Genomic DNA, 25180 nt, shown 5'->3' on the forward strand with positions numbered 1-25180 from the left:
TATAGTTTTCAGAATAAATTTCTCTGCGCACTGTTTCTGCTCTCGAAAACAGTGCTGTTACAAAATAAGTGCACTCTGTTACTGAGTGCAATGGAGTTTACTCCTGCTAACTACACGCGATCCAGAATATAGATCACAACGTTTTGATAAATTAAAAAGTGTACTGTAGGATTTGGGCTGAACTTCTCTGTTAATGAGATGATAATGTTGCGTCATATTGTGTTGAATATATACTTGTTCAATTTTTATCAGTCTAATCACATTAGACAGGTGGTAGGACTCCTTGGACGAGTGATCAGCCCGTCACAAGGCCTCTGCCTGTACACAGGACAGCACAACACAGAAAAACGCGGACAAACATCCATGGCTTGAGTGGGATTCAACCCACGGTCCTAGTGACCAAGCGTCAAGATGATGTGAAACGCAAACTTAACTCACTGCAATCAGTCGACCATGGAGCTCATATTGGTCTGCCCGAGGCATTTGTTTCCTAGGGTTTATTCCAAAAGAGCTAATTCCGAAGATCAGAGTCCTTCATGAGCAGCAGATAGTTCGCTCAGCAGCTAAGAAATTCCGCGCTTTTCATGGAACCAGAAGCTTCATTATCGTGTTCACAAAAACCTGCCTCCGAATACTATTCTGACTTCAGTCTACATCCTCCACCCCTATTTCCAGAAGATATTATTTTAAAATATCTTTAAACAAATAATTTATTTGTTTTCTGGTAGGATTTTCGCAGACTGTAATGTTGATTTTCCTACCTCTTTGCTGCCTTTTGCGCACGGTAATGTACGTTTTACACAGTGGACTAATAAAATGAACAAGTTAAGGCCGATATTGATTATAATGCCAAAGTAATTTTTGCATGTGTTTCTGCCGAAGGAAAACAGAATTTTTATGGGTTTATACTGTTCTTAATGTTTTTTTTACAGATTTGACACAACATTATTCGTAATAATTAATTTCTCGTACGAGAGGTTTTTTATTCGCTGTTGATATGAAAAATTTGAAATTCATATGCTTTCGTACCCTATAGACAGTTCAGTAGGAGCCATAAGTTATGGACTTTATAACGTGGTCATTTATTTCTGTGCATAAATGTCACCGGTGTAAGTTGTCACAAAGTGTCTGGAAACAAGAATGTTTTGCGCAGTCATTTATTTGTAATTTAATCCTACAGAACACATTACTGTTTATCATTTATCTTTATACAGTATTCCCAGGTTTCCATACTTAACAGAATCACACAAAACTGTGCATTCACAGTTGTTATTTGAATTTATACACACATTAATCTTTTACAGAATTTTTATATTTTTGGGATACTGAATACTGAAATATGATATCCACGGGCACACATTAATAAATTTATTATAGTATCGTTACAAATTCGGGGTTTCGCATGGATGTGATGTTGATAAATAAAGTTAGTTTAAAGCCTGCTCCAATATTATTGGTCAAAGCACATTGCTTCGAATATATAAGACTGAACAACATTGATAATCATTTGACAATTTTCATTCAAATTAACATCAGTGTCGAATCTTCTCATCTCATATCTGACTCTACAATGCAGTGATGGTCTTGGCAGCCTCTGTTTTTAAGGTTACTTTTTCTGTTTAGACATTTGATAAGACTCCTTGGACGAGTGATCAGCTCGTCGAAAGGCCACTATCAGCGTCGTATACTTCTTCTAATTAGTAAATGAACACACTTTCATTACTGTAGCTTTCTATATATAATTTAAAAATTTTAATATAACACATGCTAACTCTATTTTTCTGTCCAGTTTCTCAGTTGCCATTAATATGACTACTTTTATTCCAATTACGTGTTGCTTGATCAGGGCTGTCGCGCACCTCATGGGGTGATGATAGACTAGAATGAATCATCTGTGGAATGAGGAGAAGCAAAAGATATTCCATAAGAACGTGTCCCAGCGAAATTTCGTCCACTACGAATCTTACTTTGGGACTGAACCCAGGTCTTCCATCAGAGAAGGTACCGCCTGCCTTGAAACTAATAACCCATTTCAGGTTTTTGGTTGCGATATTTCGAAACATAATGTAGCTTGTTCTGGGAGACTGGTAAGGTGCGGGTAGGTTTGAGGGAGATTGGCTGCTTTTCATGATTAGTATTCAAGAGATGAAGTGCGTGAGGGGAGATTTAGTGTTTGGGAATGTCTGATATTTCATAGGCCGGAGCTCAGCCACGCAGAGAAGCTGTCTGCCTATAGGAACCTGGCAAGAACAAGAAAAAGAAGAGTTTGCGCTGTGTTCTTGTAAAGGTTTTATTCTCATTCTAGGTAAATGAATGGATTCCTCAGAGTACAAAAACTTGTACAGATGCAATCTTCTATTGTACTGCAGTATATCAAAATGAAGGTTTTTGTGTTTGCCTGGCACACTGGAGTTTTAAGAAAACAATTTTATGGGCGATAAATCTGTACTTCGTAAAATCTGGAATCAGAGTAACATATAAAGAAATTAAGACATTTTCTTTCGCTCTGAGGTTCTGGTGGAGGTCAGTTGTGGTCTTTTGGGCTGTGAAGCCGTACATATATGCAAGCGATAAATTCCTTCCGAACGCTGGTAACTGCATAGGTTATACGGTGTTACAACCCAGAAGGCCACAATCGGCATAAATCTTATTTTGTTCTTTGTGAACTTACACGCCCGATACATTTCATATGAGCTTGCGGGGAGGAGAGTTATAAACTGAATTATTATTATTCCATATATTTACCATTTTAAAGGGTATTAATAAAAAGGATAACTTTCTCGGCGTTTTATGAAAACAATCTAATATGCATTATAGTTCTTTTCTGTGGGATCGTAAACATGTACAAATTAGTATTAAGTCCGATGGGAAATGGAAGTTAAATCCTATCAGTGACAATCTGAAATCTCAGCTTAAGCAGTTTGGGTTATGTGTTTATAATTTGGAAGGAAGGGTAATAATTTTTTCACATTAAACTATATAAATAATTTATTACTGAACATAAGACTATTGCTGATGCATTTTCTAATAATTTTAAATCCGTTTTTACGCAACTTGTCCGATTGTTACTCCACCCTATTCTCTCACGACGCTTTCACTTATGGCGCCTGTCTCAGAAGCCTGAAGTCACAGAGGGTAAAAAGCGTCTCAAACTGTCCGAGTGTGTTGGTTTAGACGGTGCTTCGCCCTTTATTATTAAGGGCTGTTCTGACATCTTGATACCATTCTTAACACATATTTTAACCTTAGCGTAGCAAATGAAACCTTTCTATCCTGCTGCTGTTCTGGTAGTAATTTATCGATACGTGGCAAATTTTCTAAAATTTTCAATTCATTATTTATGACTGTTTATACACACACTTATTTGTGCTGTAGCAACAACAAAACAATAGATCGACTGAGCTGTAACAAATGTCCGTGCTGAAGTACGTCTTTCGAATAAATTAAATCCGATATTGTCATAAATCTTTTACAAATGAGGTCCAAAAATGAAGCACGAATTCTGACTAAAGCAGACATTGAATGGAACAAAGTATGCCTCACTTGACAAATTTGAGTCTGTAATAAATCATAAAGTAAAAAGCTTAATTTGAAGTTCTCGCGGTCGTGAGCAGGAATATGGTTGTCTTCTGATTTATAATGCAGTGTAGTCTGGTAGACTGCACGGCATTCTGATGATGGAGGCAGTAAGTGTCTCTAAAACGTTGGTAGACTTTTATCAAAATAAACGGCGCTACAACTCAGAATGCAGCCATCTTTACAAAGTAATAGAACACTGATTTTTTGTAAATTGAACACCATGTTTCAAATTAAACATCCCTTCATATTTATTACAGCCCCCAATGCGTAATACTGCTGTAATTTTACAACACAATTTCCAAGTTCTGCAGACATTAGAAATGTCATGTAATATATATCGCATTATGTTAACTGTAAAGTTCTAAGCACAATTGTGTTATTTCTTAATGCAGATAAAATCGCAGTATAACCTCGGTTATGTGTACTTCGTCTTGAGGGCTTTCATATACATAGCACAGCATTTGCTCTATTAGTTCCCGGACCATGACTTAAGTAGGTGGTTCAACGCCTTGAAATGACCTAAGATCAAACAATAGAAAATTTATTCAAAATATGATTGTCCTCCTTTTGCTACGTCACGTTGTAGCACTGATTTAGTTTTGCTTTTGTATTATCAGTGACGTATCTTCATACAACTAGTATTGTCTCCCACTGAAATTGAAAGCATTCGTGAAAAACATTTCTTCAGGCTTGAGGCAGTAATCTCCGTTAAATTCCTTGAAGAGCTGGGTTGTCGTAATTTTATCTTTCCATCACAACCAAAGAGCTACGTGTTCTGTACAATTTTCTCTTCTCTATTTTGATTTACATGCTGGCATAATTTCAGTCTTATAACTTTCTAAGTCTCCATTTCCACTACTTCCTTAATAATAAAGAAGAAATCCCGTCTGCTTCATACCAGCATAAACTGCTGCTTCCTACATGCGGGACATGTACACACCAACTTTGTCATATCTTATTACGATGTTGCGTTTTCGTTCCACAGTTACTCGTGATAAATTAAGTGCGTGGAACAAGAACGACCTTTTCTTTGATGCTGAATTTCTGATATAGAATATTCTCTGATGTTTACATAATACCGCAACACCACCAACTCAGCGAAGCAGGGCCCTTCTTAAACTTTAACAGCCATATGGTAAATATTTGTACTGCCCAATTTAATAACCAATAACTCTGCATATTTGGCTAGAGTGTATTTATGGGTTTTGAGTAATTCTAAGAATAAACAGCAGCTATTTCCTTAAACAGTAGTTAACAATTAATCTTTCTAATGGAGAAGCGTTGTGTTTTCTTTGCGGTGCGGACTGACCATTTAAACACTGTTTAAAGGAATTTCGGCTCAGAGGGTTAAGAACCCAATTAATCGCGTAGGTATGTCACCCGAACTTCCAATACCTTCTTAGCAACATCTCGTCGCTCGTCCGTTTTCTGTGTTATATGAATGTAGTTTATATGCTCACACTCTTGTTTCCTAAAGACACATTTTAATATTGTCCTACAATCAACGCATACATAACCGAATTGATTTTTCTATCAGGTTTTCCGACTACAATTTTGCCTTTCCCATGCATGCTACATGTCTTGTCTATCACATGTTGAAACCCATTATACCAAAATGGAATAGCTAGCCAAGTCAAATATTATGGAACATAAATTTAGTGTATTTGTTGTAATAAATGTTTTCACACGGGATATTTTATCAGTTTGGTAATCCGATGTAGAAGAATACTTTATGAAACGTCATTGCAGTTACGTGGCCATGTTTTTGGACAAATGAAACAGTGTTTTTAGTCCAGCTCAGGTCTGTATGCAAGTCAATAACAGAACCGCTTGCTGTAGAAACGTATACGTAAGGCTGTAAAGAAATGAGTCACTATACATAAAACATGCACAGGGAAAGGAGTTTAACATAAATTTGTAAATGTTTGTGTCTCATTGTGAACTTCATTCACCTCAGCAGGTTATACTGTAAGCCTTTAGCTTCGCTGGATTTGTGTATGTGTGTAAGTTATGCCATGATGGAAAATCTCAGGAGTTGTTACACGTAAGAAGCATTTCCAACTGCGTGGTGCTGGTCTACTGTTTGTTCATGCACCCTTCGATATGTATGTCGTAAAACATGGCAAGTTAGAAACAAATTACAGGGACATTTTCAAGCTGATACAAACAGCCAGTTTTCGGTGTAATAGATGTACCAGTTACTTTCCAATTACTGTTTTTGTTCTTTTGAAAATTAAAAGAAAAAGCCACATGAATAAAGATTCGGGTCGGATATGTAATTTCGCTCTACGGATTAGTAATTATTTTGTGACTAAAAAGGATAATTTATATTTCCTGCATTATTTTAAGTGATATAGAGATACTGTTTACGCTAATTGGTGTCTTTTTTATTCCATAGTAAGTGGGTCAAGTGATTAACCCAAGTGTCGGAACACATGAATTACGACTGCCCGAAATGTTTTATTGCTGACGTGATGAAAGCTCTGTTACCACCATTAAGTAACACATCATTATTGAATACGAAGCTTTGTGACTGTTTTTCTCTTTATGTTCTTAATTAACGTCTGTGCCAGTTCCAAATATTAATATGAAAAACTCACTGGACACTTTCTGTTGTCGCCAGCATCTTAAATCTATTGTTTTAACTTGCAGGTGATAGTGACAATTTTCTCACTTTTCTTTGATATCTCAGCATTCAAAATTCTTTTGGACGCGAGACTACGATTTGTGCTTAGGTGAACGCAGATATATGATATTAGCATATTTAAAAATGCGTTATAATATTTTTGAATGTCATGTTCACATATTTATCAGGATTGATAACTTACGAACATGACAGAAATTACGGAATTCATGTCCTTGAGTTTCCCTCATCTTTGTGAGTGAAAACCAACAAAAACCATTGTCAGTGTTTGTGAATATTTTAATACAATGACATTTACATGTTATGAAAATACATGTGTTTTCTGATACATTCGTAAATAAAGTTTATTTATTCGTTTACTCCTTTGTCGCTTTGCGTACCCATTAGGTTCTTTCCTGTGGAGATCATGTTTAAAATTTTAACTTACAAGAATTTTTATGAAATGCACTGTTCTTTTTCTTATTTTTTCCCATTTTTCAACTTTGTAAGATTCAAGCCGACTATTTAAAAATTCTTTCTTATTTAGAATCTTAATAGTTAAAGAATAAAAACATGAAATATTTGATCGTGTTTATTTTACATTTCTATATTTGAATGCGAAGACGTCACTCCTCAACATCTGTACCTGCTTTCTACGCATCCAGAAGGAATTTCTGCCGGTTCATCCTGCAAAGTAAATCTTATATTGAGCAAAAGAATTAGGAACAACAACGCTGTCACTTTAACTTGCAATATTTAATTGCCATAATATTACTGTCTTCCGAATCTGCTAATATACCCCCATTCAGCAACAGTCGAATCGAAACCATCGAACCTGTATAAATTCTGTACTTGTTAGTGAAAAGTTTTTAAATAACTTCAAGCCACGTGAATAAATAGTTGTGTATATTTTCATTTTCCACAGACATTCATCTTTCTACTGTACGTAGCCGACTTGGAAGTCTGGTATCCTGTAAGAATTAGGATTTATTCCCGTTGTATATTACTACGAACTATACATAACACATCTGTCGTCGCAATCTGTCACTCAAGCAGAAAACCAAGTAGGCGATTCCTTTGAAAGACGTCGTCTTGGCAACAAATTCGCATCTTTGTATTGTCTGCTATAGAAAGTCACAGGAGCAAGTTTAGTTCCTTTGCAACTTTGAAAAACAGGTAAAACATTAGAAAGCACTCAGAATGATATTTGAAGTATACAGTAAATCTTGAAGGATTGCTATGCATTATTCACAAGACGCCTTCTTTATTCCTGGCAGAATTATTTTTTATATCTGTTTCATGAGATAAAATGTGATTATAATTTCGATTAGCTCCTATGAAATAAAAATAATAATAAATTGTTAGACTTCACACTTATTTTATTGTACTGTGATAACAGTGTTCTAATAATATAAACAGGTTTTGAACATTCTAGTTTGTAAATTTATATTTTGAAATTAGACAAATAAAACGTGGTAAATCCACGATGAGCTATAAACAACAGCAATTTAATAAAAGTAAGTTACACTGGAAATAACAGAAATTAACTGCTGCATCTGTAAGACATATCAGCAAACATAGTTTCCTGCTGAAAAGGCCACGAAAAAGATGAACCCAATTAACTTTCAGATTACGGAATAGTCCACACAGTCTACAAAATTCTATTCGCTGTTGTTAAGTCTTATTAAGTGTGTAAACAGCTTAAACGTCTCGTACACTAAAGAAATCCGTGAATATTACGATACGTGAAATTATTCTGTGGCCAAATGATTTGTACAGTCGTGATGATTTTTTTTCAATTAGACCGCACTGGAATATTTAAGCTAAAAGAGTTTGGCTGTGCAATGAATGGACACACTTACTATAAAAGGAGCTTTGTTTTCCATGTTATTTTCTTATATTTTTTTATTGGTTTTAAAATATCGTATAATTTTGGGCTGGGTAATTATACGTAAATTTGACTCAAGAAGCGCTTACGGAATTAAAGAAGGGAACCCATGAAAACAGTTACTCGTAACCCCGAGGTAGGAGGAAAGAGTTTCTACGAAAAAGGTTTGTTTAGGTTTTTTGTGATTTTATGAGTACGATCGAATGGGATGCTCCTAAATTTTGCCTTCTAATACAACAATTATTTAGTTAGGCCATTAGAAATAGAAAGTAAAGGAAAGTAAAACTATTCAGTATGTGGGATTTTAGTGGAGATAACTGCATAATGATGAGCTTAAAAATCTGTACTCCTTCCCCAGTATTGTCAGGGTGATTAAGTCGAGAAGAATGAGATGGGCTGGGCATGTAGCGCGCATGAATGGGACAAGAGGTGTGCACCGGGTACTGGTTGGGAAACCTGAAGGGAAGAGACCGCTGGGGAGACCTAGACGTAGATGGGAGGATAATCTCAGGCGGGATCTATGGGAGATAGGAGTTGAAGGAAACTGGATTTTGTTGGCCCAGGACAGGGTCCGGTGGAGGGCTTTGGTTAATTCGGTGATGAACCTTCGGGTTCGGTAAGCCATCTAGTTAGTTAGTTTAGTTATGTGGGATTTTAAGTTTCCACGGCGCTGGTTCCGAAGATAGATGTCTTCTGAAACTGTTCACTGGGTTTTGGTGACGCTAGTACAGAGAATGTGTATTGAATTGAAAAGTAAAAAGAGGTCGACTCTGAATGTCATCTTGTGGAATATATTCTACTATTTAATTTTAAACACTTATATTTTAGTTCAACTGTGGCAGACAATGTACTGTGCTAGTTATATGCCTATAAGAATTTGTCTGAAAGCGTCGAGACCGTATATTAGTGGGAACTTTGTAAGGTGGCAGATTTTTAATTGTAAAAGTACGGTATTTATTTAATATGTTCTAGAATCTAAATAAAACATACTCGGTTACAGAAAATAAAGAGCTTGCAGACGTTCTTGTAAAAACGTTGAAGCGATATTTATTTCTTGTAAAATGTTTGTATTAGGTCCAATTAACATCGATATGGCCTACTTATTTGAATGAAGAATAAGTACATTAACTGTGACTTAATGAACTCGAACTTTATTACGACTAACAGATTGATGACTCATACAAGAAACTGTCGCACAACATAAGAGTGATTTGTCATAAGCAAGCCGCATAGTCAAAGCTCTAATGAACACTGTAATGCATAAAAGGCTGAATATTTATTTTCTAGCTGAAATACTATAAGCGTATTAAGAAGGCATCTTCTCCATAGATTTAGTTATTTGTTATTCGCAAGGTCTGTTACAACAGGTTCAATATATTTGAATATTCATATGTCTTACTTTCGCCTAGAAATCGCAGTTGAAAAAAAAAGCACGGTTTTCAATGACTTAAATTTTTCAATCCCAATCCTGATAAGTTTGATCGTACTGGTCTCATATTAGAAAATTCAGTTCACTAATTAAGTGTGGTAATATAAGGAAAGTCACCCTTTACTAACAACACACAGTCTACAGTTATATCCAGCCACTTAATTCTTCTCATTTCAGAGAGGCTAACAGGAAATATTTTATTCAAAGGAAAAGAGGAGAAGAGACCTACAAATTTATAGAATGTCCACTGAAATCCTTCTCAAAATTGGTCCTTCTTTTTCATCTGTGCGTTTACACATACAAAATATCTCTTCGTGTCTTTTCAATTATGTTTGAAAAATGGTCGCTTGTATTCTACCCATCATATACTCAAATTTTCTAAGGTCTGTGTTTCAGTTAGGCTTGGCTGTAGTTTATCCCATACCTAACACACTGGATCTCTCTAACACGACATATATACATACTTAAGCTGTAGTCCACACATGTAAGAAAGAGAGAGAATATGCCAGTCCATGTTTCACAAAGAGTAGTCATAATTTAACAATACTTGATCTCTCTACAGGGGATTCCCTTTCAACTTTCAAGACTCAAGTAGTATATATATGGAGATTTATATGTGTGCATGAAAAGGAAGTTAAAAAGAAATAAGAGTAACACTCAAGCTCTTAGAATTTTTTTCCTCTAAAATATTCTCACGTGCTGTGTACTTAAATCTAAAATACAATCTATGGATACATAAAGCATATAAATATTTTTCTTTCTGTACTAAGACACATTTAATTTAAACTGTTTTCTTGATCAAAGAAACAGAAGGCATTGAATCTACAGCCCTCCCTACGTATATTTAAAATAATAAATACTAACTGGAATAATGTTTTCTTAATTAGCGGCATGGACTTTATATTATGAACAGTTTGAATGAACTCACAACTACAGACGCAACGTTTACGCACAAAACGTCAAAATCAATAGCAATATTGAATTATTGAAGTCATAACCCTTTGTTGCAGCTGATGCATTGCTTAAAATCGGCATGGCCATAGTTTCAGCTATTTTGTCGCTCGATGAGCATTTGTCACAGACAAACACTTCCTGTGTCCCAAAATTATTCTTTGTTTGTAATGTTGCCTCCTGTAGTTCCATTTCTTTCGGCCATTTATTGATTTATTTACTTTTTTCTTGTTTCTTTCGTCTTTTTTGTCTGTTTCTTTGAAAACTGTGAACAATCGATTAACACTCTACTGAATTTACAATTATTTTTAATGTCCCTAACCCAAGTTGGTTAAATGATAATCAGAGTAGCTATACAGTGTGCCTTGTTAGACATAAGTAATATTAAGTTATAATAAGTGTAAATTTTTACTGTTGATTACAGGAGGGGGGGGGCTTTAGCTGTTTCACGAAGTGTAAGCAGTTCTTTAGGCCTCTGCGTTAGTTTTTATGTTTATTAGCATGTGTTCGCATTGTGTATGTAGACGTATGTATAAAATTCATGTGGCAAGTATCAGAGAGACATAAGAACCATCTTCTTATATAGGATGTTGAAAGTCAGCACAAGAAGAAAAGAAGTAAGATGAAATGTTAAATAATAAAAATAAAAGTAAAGCAGAAAGTTTACAAGAGCTTGGGTTTCTGCTGTAAGTTGTGCGCCACTTGTATTGTCTAATATCTTTTTCACTTTTGAACGTACTCTTGCGTCACCCAGAACAAGTTTCAACAGACGATGTGAGAGTCAAGGTCTAGAGCATGGAACCAGAAAGCACACACTGGGATCAGTCTTAAAAACGTTTCCCGACTCATTACAATTTCACATTATCCCGATACGATTGAATGATTTTTGTTTGCAATTTGTAAGGTGTGATATTAATAGATATACTGTAAGTTATTTGGTGAAAATAACGCAGTCTTCAAAAGCAACATACAAGACAATATAAAATGGGATAATGTAGTCTTCAGCTTTGCATGATAACTTAATCATTTCGTTGGTTACAAGACATTTAAAATATATCGGTAGTCTAACTCTCTGGCTAACTCCATTTAACACTGCCGTTCTACTGCTCAAGAGATTCCTTGTTCTTTTAAGGAAAGTGGAGGTTTATTACCATGTTTACAATACCCTATTCTCAGCCGCTTAAATCTCATCGATGCTACCTTTGCCTTTCTGCTTACACCTAGGTCTTTTAAATTGTATCTTTCCTTCAGGGTTTTCTGTCAAAATGTATGCATTCCTCATCTTCCTGTTTGTGTTACATGCTCAAACCATTTCATACTTCTTAATTTGGCCAGCTTTGGTAAATATTACAAATTATTGAATCATTTCCTAATATAATTTCCTTCATCACCCTGGTATTTAATCTCAGGACCCTTTTCCCAAACACAGTGTCCTATGTTCTTTCCCTAGGGTCAGAGACCTTAAAATTATAGCAGTAATAATAATAATAATAAAGTATTCTGTTCCGAAACATTGAATCTTTTACTTGAATTAAATAATCACCAGTTACCTTAAGGGCGTAAGATGTCCGGTTGCTGTCAATTTTCGTGATTTCTGAAAACGGTTTAATGACAGAGACGTCTTACCCAAACTTTCTCTTCCTTATAGTTTTAAAAAATAATTACAGGACCCCAAAGCTAAATATAACATTCAGATCAAAGGCCACGTGTTGTTTTTGACAATAAAAGCTCCATAGAAGTTCGTACTTATTAATATGCTCACGATTCTCCGAATTGTGGGAACGCCCACCATTATCATTACAAAAGGCCGTCATTGACCTTATCCTGAGCCAACTCAATTTCGTGTCACATCTTCATCTCCTTTTCATCTCAGGTTAATTTTAATATGATCTGCCGCCTGTGTCTAAGTCAACCAAGTGGTAACTCTAACTGAATGTTTCGAGAGTAGCCTAAACAGAACACTGTTAGACATTACCACAGAATTCGATTTAATGGGACATTCACTTATATCTTAGATGTAACGGTTGATCTGTACGGTGATGTGTTGGCATGATAATTTTTCCTGGTTTAACATTTTAAAGAGCAGTGGTCATTTTTCCTTATGTTGTCTGCCAACTGCTATAATATCAAGTGAATCTTCATTTTGTCAACAGAGTGTATTTCTGGGTTCAACATAAACTCACAATGTTAACTGTTGCTTTAATTCAGATGAAAGTGCATTCAATAAACGTTAGTCACCAACCATTCATCTAACTCAATATGTTTTTCCATCTTTTACTATGTATGATTTGAATTTCCCATGGTGATAAGTTTGAAGATGGCTGTCTTCTGGGTTATAGCGCCGTGTAGTCTGGTAGAAGTTTACCAGCTTTTTAGAGGTTCCTGCTGCTTCCATTTTCAGGTAGAATATGGAAAGTCATCTTCTGTATATTAATTTATTGCTCTATAATATTCTCTACTAAATACCTACAAAATTTTATAAACATAACTAATGTAAGTTAATTTATCCCTGATGCAGACAGCTCTAAATGTTGTTAACCTCATTAATAGATGGAGGTGATTGATTAGAATTCTTAATTAATGGACTACTGATAACTATTTCATTTGTTAGTTAAACATACCAGTGAGAAATAATAATTCACAAGTACATTCCGATTTAAGAGTTACGATGTTTAAAGTGTTGCCAGCTGGAATAAAGTCTAACGTCCATAAATAGTCTGTAAATAAATAAAGTTAAAGATCAGGACATTTGCAAAAAGCTTTTTCCGTAATACCGCTCTAGCTCAGTCAATAATATAGTGACTGACTGGAAGGAGCGGGGTTTGATTCCCGGAATGGACAAAAGATTATTTTCATAGACGTAAAGTTCAGACCGGTACCGGGACCCAATTATCTGGTATCCACCTGGGTACAGGGGACCCTTTTCTCCGGGTGAAAGTCGTCGGACTACAAAGCTAATTATTCATTGTCAAGAAATTGTAAAACTACACCTCCCTTACACCATATGTGTTCATGACGTGATAATTAATAAGCACCAGGAACAACTTCACTGTGCCCTAATGTTGTTTCCTTGGACCAGTTCTGTTGCAAATTTTTTTAAATTTCTGGCCACATACGTTGCGTGGGGGATTGAGTAAAAATAGGTCACTTTCTTCGCAAGAGAACGTATTAGACTGTTGAATATCCAGTATTCCCCAAAGGGCGTTTGTCTTCCAGGATGTAAGTTGACGTGCGAAGTGTAAACAACACAAACTGTTAATAAAATCTTCTCGGGCAATCAGCCGCGTTAACTGGTTACCGTAGTAAACCGACGTTTCGGGAACAAACTCTGTCCCCATATTCAGGGTTCTGATGTAACTGGATCCTTCCGAGAATCCAGTCACATCAGAACCCTGAAGATGGGGACAAAGTTTGTTCCCGAAACGTCGGTTTACTATGGTAACCAGTTAATGCGGCTTATTGCCATAGAAGATTTTATTGATTGTACTCGCCGCGAAATTCTCAAATCCTATAACACAAATTGTTATAATGAAATAATATTTGAGAACAATATCTTGAGGCTTAAAACTTGAGACACGTTTATTTTAAGTGGGAGTAATTATGAGATTATGTTCATATACTGTTTAACCTTGTGAGCCTATTTGTAAATATATGTCCCACCTGCTTCAAGAGTCAGTTACTCTTCATTTTTTATTTATGTGTTTCGTATGATTCTCAATGCAAACACAGATAATTTCCTTAAACAGTGCTAACCAGCTGATCTTTATAATGATATGTTGTATGAAATTTGTTTCTTCTGAAATATGGAACGATTTATATATCACAGCCCTCGAGAAAAGCAAATTTACTCTTAAGGATTTTATTCTGAGAATTTTGCTGTGAAGTGGCTTGAGTGGCTGGACTATGGCTTCTCAACACAGAGACGTAGATTCAGTCCCAGTTGACTCTAGTTTAGATTCGTGTGGACGCTGATAATGATCCCAACGTTGCTCCATACTCATTTGTCTCCTCCCCATGAGATGCGCGATAAACCTGATTAAGCAGCACATTATCACACCCTCGAGCCTAATTTAGGAGTTTCGTCTCTGACCAGTCACTGGCTTGTGTCGGATTAAGGTTGTTTTATTAGTGTTAGGGATTATTTTCCACAATTCACTTATACTCATTTCTTATTATTTACCATATCACATCTATTGACGATTTTGTGATCTTATCACAGACGAGTCAGTAAGTTCAAGCACTGTATCTTGCTTCGGGAAATATTTCATTTTAAAGAGAGTTAAATACATTACATAAGATAAAATATTTTTCTACAAGTAATTTGAGAGCCATAAATCGATCAGAATATATTTTAGTTTAACTTAATACGGATATAAAAATCATGTAACAACGGTTCATTTAACTCCTTTATGAATTAAAGTAAACCTTGGAGAATCCCCCTCTTGTTAGCTGTTTCAATATTAGATATCGCCTGTTCCACATTGGAGGAACACGAGTACAAGGCATAAATGCTACGGCTTGGCAAGATCATAAAAAATTAATGTTCATCTCCGCTCCCTTGAAGATGAAATGTGCCGCTACTAAGCGTATTTGTAGTAGCTTCAAGGGAAGCAATATTATGATGTACTCAATCGCTGGGAATCTTTTTTTTTTTCCATAGTATAAATCTTCTTTTCCTTTCCTGATAGCAGACCCACACAGATGTTACACATGTATTTAGAGGAGATTCTAATGTAGTCCTTAAAGCATCGTTAAGGAAATGTTGAATAAATGAAAAATAGCTTCTTCCTTGTGCTCAGATATACGATATGTCCTCCACTGTATTGTTGAATCTCTTTATTATTTCATAAGCAATTACTTCAATGTGTCTAATGAAATGGTTTGTCTGTTTCCAACATATGTCACAACAAGAGTATTTTATTTTGTTTCCGATTAATATGTTAACTTTTGATAAAAACCCTCGCGGCTGAAGGCGTGCACTGTCGTGGTTTCGAAACTCAATCGAAGCACAGATGTTACCCTCGCTTTGTGTGTCGTGTTCTTCTCTATAGGTACGGGCCTTGCGATGGGTCTATTCTCTCCCCAAATTGTCCTAACACATGTTTGAAAGATTCTTAATTTTAAATGTTTATTGAGAATTGTAACACATAATCTGTTAAATAATAATAAGACGAATAAGCATAGGTTACTAAATTTTTAGTATTCTCGAATTCCTTTTATTTTAATGTCACATTTAAAGAAATATAACATAGCGGTATATGTATTTAAATTAATTGACGTACTTGTTCCTCAGAATGATAAGTTCTACTATACCTTGAATTTTCATGGACAACTTGAACACATTCTATATAGACTTATGTCACCAAATCCTAAAGTAAGTCCTGTCAGACAGTTACGCTCCGAGAATTCAGCCTGTATGAAATTTCTATATCTGAGGAAGAAATACGTGAATTAATTTAATAATTTTGTGTCGTAAAATGTTTCAGTTTCCAGTCAATCACAGTCTGCCTTTTTGTGCCTTTAAGCATAAGAATGTTGCGTGTCTGGGATCTGCACAGAAATCACAAATGTCGTTCCTTATGGTACATGCACGAGTAAAATGGGGTCCGCTGATAAACAGGCGACAGTCCTCCTCAGATCAACCAACCCTCTTTTTCTGACTTCCCACGTGAAGTGATATTCTTGACTCACTTTGTATTTCATAAGAGAAAAATGTTTAAATCCGTTGTCATTTTTGTCCCAATTAATAAATTTTGAACCAATGGCTGAATTGTCATGAAACTTGGTATCAACATTATGTCTTTGTAAACGTTTTTAACTTGTAATTACATGCATCATGCACATGTTCTTATGGCGTCTGTGGAAGGTAATGAGGTGCAAGGGACTTTACCGTAGTTTAATGTAAGGCATTGAGATTGACCTTCGGACATTAAACTTTCTTCAGGGCCATCTTGTGTGTACAATGACAGAGTAATACATTGGGGGCAATAAATTCTTTTGTGCCTTACACACTTCGCCTCTGTCATTACAGTACACTGCACACAAACTTCTTGTGATAAGTTCTTTTTCTCTGACAAATATTCACTTGTTCAACTCACATTCTTCATATTTAGAACCAATCCTATTTTCACAATCGTATTCTTATTGGTTGTGGTGTCATGTGATTTTGTATGATGTAACCAATGTTTTGGATGAACCAATCGACTCCACCTTGATTACCTACGAGATCAAACGGCGTTATAACCCAGAAAATCACGATCGACATCTTTATCGCCGTGAGAACTTCAGAATTCAAATCCTAATTTACATATGACGCTCCTCCTTCACGAAATGTATTTCATATTCCCTGATGTAGTGTGTGAAATAGTTTGCATTAAGACGTGTTTGGCCCTAAAGATACTCATTTAGTAATCTGTAACCTATGTGGGATTACATAAAAGGAAAAATAGTCCAACTTTTGAATGGAAGAACAGACAGCTATCAACGACGATTCTCATTGTTTTCGTCTGTTCCTACAGCTAAATATTGTGGAAGATAACGACTACGTCAGTTTCCCCGCCCCCAAACATGCCCATCCTGCCGTACGACTACAGACTATATTGTGTGCCATTAAGAAACCATAATTAAATAAACGAAGAAACCAAACTAATGTGCAGGTACATCAAGGCAAGTGAAATGATAATATGATGTCCTTGAAAATGGGGAGAAATCCCTAAACTTTTTTACCATAATTAAAATATCCCCCATATAAATCTACCGTAAGCAAGCTAAAACCAATTAACTCTCCTTACATCCTACTTCTTTAAAGCATATTTTAATATTTTTCTGTAATCAACACCTATTTTCCCCCAAGTGTTTTATTCTCCTCACGATTCCCGACTAAAATTTTGTAGGAATTTCTTAACTCCCTCTGTGTGCTACATTCCCCACAAATATCATCCTCCTTAATGTCATCGTTCTAATATTGCCTGGTGAAGATTATGTATCTCCTCAACATGTAACATCCCACCTCCTAGTTCTAATTACTTTGTTGTGGGTCAGAATATTCTCCTCAGCGCCACGCACCCTCAACCTGCGTTCTTCCCTTAGTGTGAGAGCCCAATATTCACACCCATACAAAACTGCAGGTAAAATCGTATTGTTTTGTAGATTCTCATTGGGGGGGGGGGGGGGTAGGAGACGAGAAGATGAAAAATTCGAAGGTGCTAACTTCGAAACGCAATGAAACCTAACGTTGATGCTTAACAGTAAAGGTAGATGTCACAGAGTCATGTCTAACTTTATATTTTGAACAAATTTCAAAATCTTCGTTGGAATCACAATTTAGTGGTATTTCTCTTTTTCGCAAAGTTTGTAAGAAACGTGTTTGTTTTTGCGAACTCCTTGCATGTATTTTCCCACTGGTGCAGTTTTCAAATGCTGATCTTACTATTGATTTTTCCAGTTCTTGTGTAGGATAAAGCGAGTGTTTACGATCTGAAGCTCTCCCAAGATAATTCCTTTTTCTCCCTTTTACCCCTCCTCTCCTTCTACTTTTTCTTTTCTTCCTGTCGGAATTGCTTTTCCATTCCTGCCGCTAGCTACGCTGGGTTAGCAACTCCGGCAAAATGGAGACCATAGATTAAGGTTAACTTCTTTTCTCCCTTCCTGCTTCCACCAAAACTTCCTCCACCTCCTTCGCCGTGCCGCGGCTGCAAGCGTCCCCTTTGGCCATCTCTCCTCACGCTTTCTGCTTGCCTCATCTTAATCGAAGACAGATAAGCAGATAGGAGTAGGTTCCGGCGTGCAAAGGGGAAAGGACAAGGAGGTATCGACGGTACCCGCGCTTTTCCAAGTCAAATTAATTGTAAATTAGATAGAGCTGTACTGCTAGACGATGTTGAACTGGGCGCCTCGCCTGACTAGCAAAATTAAACTGTAAAATCGGTATAGGCTCATACATGCAGACGGTCTTTCGTGATATCTTACTCGGAACTAGACTTGTTAGTACGTATAGGCGCATGTAAGACTGACATAATTTTCTCAATGTTATTTCTTGTACTGTCTTTATGCAACGCCCTAACAGTGTTATACAGTTGTATTTATCACGATACATTTCGTGCTTCAGTTGTTTAAAAGCCACATTTTGTTCCAATATTATACTTGTAGAACTATGATGTGTAAATTCGCATTGTACTTTGTACTATTATATCGTAAATATATTTTTTCCTCCCTTTTTAATTATGTTATTCTAAATAAATTAATATATTACAGGATTAATAAATAATAAATGTCAATGAAGCATTATTCTTTGTCTCAGGGTAAATTCCTTTAAAACATGTAAAACTACAGTTAATCTGAGATCAGTCAAATGCCGGGTCAAAGGTGAAGCCTCTAATTTATGATAAAGCATGTGATAATGTGGCGCTGGGTCAGGGCTATCGCTGCACCGTGTGGGGCTGTGGTGGGATGATGATTTTTAGGGAAATTAAAAGCGTCTCTATTTTTATAGAGATGCACGCCACAGAATTTTCCGTTAGCAAGGAAAAACTCCAGTGGTCCTTGAGCAGGTACCATGGAATAAAACCAATTATCCTGATAAAGAATAATGCCAGAGTTGTATTCGTGACCTTCCTACACTCGTACACGACCACATAAAGGTACCAACGGAACTCATAATACGTAGAGCGGTAATGGGCTGCTACAAGATTATTCTGTCAACTTAAATCATTGGTTTCATTTTCATCGAAATATTTTTGTTTTTGAAGACTAATATAAAACAATAAGTTATTGCAGTTTCTTTACTATAATAAATGAAACTTAAAATAGTTTAAAGTTAATAACATAAATAAACACGTTAATTTTACAGGCACAGTTTGAGAGCAAAACATAAAATGTTAGGTATTTCGTCACCTCGAGACAGAACAAAGGCAATATGTAATGATTAGACTAATATTGAGTGTAGGCTATTTAAATCACTGTTGTTAGCAGTTTTGTGTAAACATTTCTGGCAATGGAGTGTTTATATAAGCATAATTATTATTTTTGACACTGTTGATCGTCTTTTTAAACACGGCGTTCCGGAATGCTGTACCTTACCTTAAGATATTTTTCTGAGGGATCCAACCAAGAACCCCACCCCACCCCACCCCATGGTCACCTAATGACGAAATTATTCCACTTTCCGAATAGTAGTGTTTGAAAAGAACTTGATGATATGAACAATGATGAACCAAATAATTATCGTATTTGTAGCATTGCACTGATAATGGAGGCGGCAAGCACTTCTGAAACGTCGACGCAACGTCCTAAAAGATGGTCGTCTTTACAATAATATCACTTTCATCGTGCATCGTGCTTACTAGGTAGTAACACAGTTTTTCGTTGAACTGTACTATCTGTTTAATTGTTTTTTTCTCTTAGGCTCTTACGAACAGTCGTGGTCTATTTAATTAGTACATGATTACTTTCTTCCTAATTCATTAAATATTCTCGTTGTAACATGAACGGTCTTCATCGGGTATTATAGAAAAAACGGCCATCCCACAAATGGAGGCATATTCTGTAACGTGCACAAACTTATTAATTAAACCTATTACTGATTCATATTCATTAGAAATTAAAAATTGTTATTATTAAGCATTACCCAAGTTTAACGAAATTCAGTTCTGTCTGTCGGTCACGTTTAGTGCATGTGTCTATTCAGTTTAACACAAATTGTTTATTAAGTTTCTTTAAAAAAATATATGAATGCAAATCGTTTAAGTTTCTTTTTAAATATGATTTTGGAATAATAAGAAAATGTAGACCATATCAGATGTTCTTTAAAGGTTTAAATGACCTTCACGAAGTTTAAATTTTGTCGGACGAAGGTCAGTTATATCAATAGGGATAGTTATAAGTTAATTAATTTCACGATCAGTTATTACATCATAATTTCAGTAAATACGGTAAATAAATATTACATTTCGAGTGAGACTTCTTCAACGTTGGTGTGATTCATATAATAGTCGACTGCCGTAGAAAATTGTGATCTGAAGATTTCACTAAATTTAACGAATTCTTCCCATACTAACAGCCGTGTCAGGTGATTTAATGGAGAAAACACCAGAGAAAAATTAGGTGCATCCGTGCATAGGATAAATGTTCCTTGCAGTTTTTTATCGTTCTAAAACCATCTTTTGCACATTTTATAGCTGATTGAATAGAAACTAAAATGCAATTTTATCAATGAACTTTGAGTAAAAGATTAAATTCTGTCGTGATCTAGTATAATACACGTTCTCATCTACTCCGAGATCTCTCAAGATGTCCCATGTTTTAACGTTTTTCGGACAAAATCTAAGCACCTCTTATCTCGTTCTTGCATTATATTCATGTTTGAAACAAAGTAAGACCTTAAAGACTGCGGGGAGGAAGTAATCCCTATCTTGCAGTAATCAAGGGACGCCAATATACTAGTGTAAATTTTAAACGCGTTGTTATTTGAAAACATTAAGCTCGTAGGCGTTATGTTATTTATTAAGCTGCCAATGGTGAGCGATATACAACTGAAAAAAGACAGGAATCCGCTTTAAGGAGGACTCAAATTACTTCACGGGATTCCTTCTTCCTATGAGCACATAACGGTTACCGCCTGTAGTCCTACTGACCCCAGTGGGTACAAAACTTCCGTGGTAGTTGACTTGCTGCGTTCATATCTCACCCTTGTGTGTTGTTGATACACGAGAAGAAGTTTTCTCAGCCTTAACGACTCTTAAGGACATGACTTACTAACAATTTTAATTCCTTTTTGTAAAATTCTATCTACAAATGAAGTATCCATTTTAAATAATTGTGTTTCAGCAACTGTGAACTTTCTCTGGGACCGGAGGCTTTCTTGAATATTTGTTACCTACGTGGTCATTTTAGAGTCAAACTTAGGCACTTTGAAGCACACCTTTTTTTTGTCCACTTGGGCCTAACCTTAGACATAGTGGTGTAATAAAGAAAATATGTATTTTTTAAACTTACAAATAATTCTAAACCAAAATAATTGTTATTTTACGTGAGATCCGCTCACCCAATATGTATTTAAATTGCTGGGAAACTTTGTTGCTTGTGTGACCTTTACACGAAAGATTCTTCAAAGATCGATTCACAAACATTGGCTACCATCTCTCAACTTAAATGGAACGAAAAAGGACAGAAATGAACTTTTTATAACACAAGGAGTTTAAACCGGTCTCAGTAGCCTCTGGTATTCAAACATAGGCAACAAGGCTAAACTGTCAGATCTATCTAAAGGAAGCTCTGCCATCTCAGTGGTTACCTTTTCCTTCCGAATGTGCTCTACTTCACCAGAATTCTTTGCATTCGCTAAGTGTCCATATATGAAAAAAAAGCCGATAATTATCTTAAGTATGATTAAAATAATCTCAGATTTCCATATTTACCGACACAAAATGGCGTTTCACTATACTGACTTAAGTGGAGAACTTGCTGTTTTGTCGGAAAGCAAGGTTTGATTCTGTTCTTGTGGGTACCTTAAGTATGATGTCCGGATATGATAACAAATCCTACATGTCTCTGAGAAGATTCGTTCAGTTCGTACAAGACTTTATACAGTTAAGTAGACTATATTTTTTCAGTTTTATATTTACACACTTAAGTTGCTTTGTAGATTATAAATGGGCCTAATATTAGAAAATAAGGCATACGACAGTGTTAACCGGGTGATAGGCTGGAATAGATATTGTTTTATTCAAAATTCTGACTGAAATGAAGCTGGGAAGTGAAAATAAGCTTCCACTGACTTTGATGCATTAGTCAGGCACTAAACAAGCCCCGTGGAATGTCTTAGACAGATGTCCTTGTTCAAACCAGATCAATGTTATTGTCGATGTGACGCAAGTACTAACCTGTGGTCTGCTTGCGTGTAGGCTACAGAAATAAGTTCTTGAAATAAGAAAATAACATTGATAATTAGGATAAAGCAAAATAGTGAAACAAGCAATGTGACATATTTTGAACATATTATAGCCTGCTGTTTCGTATTTGTAATAGCGTGTATTTTTAGTGAATTGAATCGACAGTTACAAAAGATTTAATAGTAGTGGTGCTAATAGTGCTCTGGAAATTTCGTAAGTGTGTTGTCATTGATGAGCTGATGTGTATAAGCCTAAGGAAAAATGCAAACAACTTACGTTATAAAAATATGGCAGTATCTCAAATGTATGATTTGAGGTTTTCATTGTGAGTCTGAAGATTGCTGTCTTCTGGGTTGTTGCGCCGCGTGGTCTGGTTTCAGAGGTCATGTTGCCTCCGTCATCAAGGCGATGATAATAACGACGCAACAACCCAGAAGACAGCAATCTCCAGCATCTCAAATATTTGCTTCGTAATGTGATACGCGAGGACGTTCATTGCCCAGTTTTTGTCGTACTAATCATCGTGAACCCTTTGGTCTTGTAATGGTATTTCGTTTATTTTGTCTGACTTAACAACTGGATTTTTAAATATTATTCAGATTAATTTGGTGGTTAAAAGCATTAATTCAGTCAATAACGGTTTCATTCATTAAAGAACGTACAGCTGAAGGAGGGATCTCAGTACACCAGAGTTCTTAAAACTTCTTAGTGCAACGGATTTCATCGCAACCTTCCCGGTGCTGAGATCCTCTCCCCAAAATTATCTCATTCATTCTGATTAAATGGAAAAAATACTCAAGTAAAATGCATGTAGAAGGTATAGGTTTTTTGTCATGTTTTTGCCCAAATGTGGGAGTAGATAGAATGACAAAAATCTTAAAACTTGAAGCAAATCAGCTTGAAAAATAAAAGAGAATAATAAACTCACGGACCCATTGGGCACAATTTTCTGACCCCCGGTTACAAAATATAGCAGGGCACTACAGTTGGTTATCAGTGACTGTCCCTCCCAGTCAGAACCCCAGTGTTGGCTCTGAATTGAGTGTAAACAGTTGTAGCTGGCTGCCTTTCTTCATCGCCTTGACCAATGCACCTCTGGTATTTAAGATCTGTGAGGCAGGGAAGCCCATTTCAGAACCTAGTTACTGACTGGGGGAAACTAGCCAGTGGACCTCATATTGATCTGACGGTAGCTCGTATATAGCTTACTATATGTAGGGGGCTTCTGCTACCGTGTTTTAATTTATGTGCTCGTGTCAGGGATTCGTTGCTTTTCTTTGCCTGGCATGCAAGGTGGGATGATTTCAAGGGCTTTCAATTAAGCAAATTTTGAAGTAAAGTTCGCGGTTTTACCTCAGAGAAATATTTTTATATATTTAGTGAAATTAAATATTAATTTTTTTAAAGACTTTCAGACTCAGAAATACAAGGCGAGAATAATGTTGGAATGCCTAAAATGTACAGTTTCCCAAATAGTAAGCATGTACGACTTATTTTAGAATTAATTATTTGTTAAATCTCTTAAGATAGATCAACAAAACAGTTGGTGATGATTATTTGTTTAATCTTGGATCATTGTTTTCATGTAAGCGTCTTTTGTACTATAATCGTCACACATTCAACCTCGTGGTTTTGTCGTTGCTATGGGCGCTCTAAAACAAGCCTAATTTTATTTTTGTATAATATGTTTCGACAAAAAGGCATTTCATATGTCAGGGGCTTTAAATAGGTGCAGTTCACAAATTTGGTGTCTTATACACCGAACGTGTACACAGAGCGTTAAAGTAATAGTGCTAAATAAAATGTGGTATCAGGGGTTAGCAAATGTCGTCTCAGATCGACATTCCGACATTCTGCTCATCTTACATTTCTCGCTCAAGAAATATTATGATGAACAGTTGTTTTCAGCAAAATTTAAGATTAACCTTCAGACTAGACAGGTGGGTCACTACTGTCGACAGCAATCAGCGTTTTTATACATAAGAGAATAGTCGGAATGAAACAAAATGACCTGCCATTTACAAAGTTATGAGCAAAACAACCGGTTAATAGTATTTCATTCTTATCTTTCTCTTACATCCCGACGTTGAAACATGTCGCTGACACGTTAACGAAGGTCCTCATGCCCACGTCATGTACCAGTTTACTGTTCGATATCTGGATAAACAAAAAATAGACAAGGAGAAAATATTAACGAAAAATACAAAAAAATTCAGTCGTCGCTGACGAACAAGCGAGTGGATTTCTTGAGCCCCGTGTGCTGGCCACTGTGCGCACACAGAAGTAACCGGTCGGTTTTTTGCTTAAAACAAGAAATAGTAATATGTATTTGGATAATTTAAAAAATGCAGTTACACTTTTCCACCGCTTAACGATCGTGATAACATTATCTTCTCTCAAGCAGACAATTTTTCAATAACGCTATGTGAAAATCTGTATACGAATAACTGGACGGGTAAAGAATAGTTGATTTCTTGGCCTTCAGGTTTGTGCCATCTAAGTAGATTATATTTATATTTAGAATGTTATATAAAAGACTTCCTCAAAGTGATTTCGTTACAGCAGTTAAGATTAGAATATCGGAAGTTACAGACAGTTACAAAAGAAACTACACGGCGTACATGACAACATTAAATTATCGGTTGCATGTATGTCAGGGGTCTTATATCAAAATAATATATGCCTACGCAATATAAATGTTAAAATGTACACTCTCACATATTTTATGTTGATTCTGCCAATTAAATGAACTGTTAAAACACAAACAGAACGTTCGCGTAACTCACACCATGGGCTCGACTGCAAAACTACAGTTGCTGTCC

General features: G+C 35.9%; 1 protein-coding gene across 3 annotated transcripts in view; it reads left to right on the forward strand.

The window, feature by feature from the left end:
• The window catches only part of LOC110832120 (uncharacterized), a 271825-nt gene that overhangs the window by 184190 nt on the left and 62455 nt on the right, over positions 1-25180 (forward strand). Inside the window, exon 1 of one of the 3 annotated variants that reach the window (XM_087342499.1) lies at positions 1851-2001. The exons of the other annotated variants lie outside the window; for them this stretch is intronic. The gene's annotated coding sequence lies outside the window, so the exon portion shown is untranslated. Of the gene's footprint in view, positions 1-1850; positions 2002-25180 lie in introns of those variants that run through there. 3 annotated transcript variants of the gene reach the window in all.

This window comes from Zootermopsis nevadensis, unplaced genomic scaffold, assembly GCF_977971745.1.
Source record: "Zootermopsis nevadensis isolate Lab colony 2312 unplaced genomic scaffold, Znev_1.0 Znev_ptg000001l, whole genome shotgun sequence".
NCBI classification, from domain to species: domain Eukaryota; kingdom Metazoa; phylum Arthropoda; class Insecta; order Blattodea; family Termopsidae; genus Zootermopsis; species Zootermopsis nevadensis.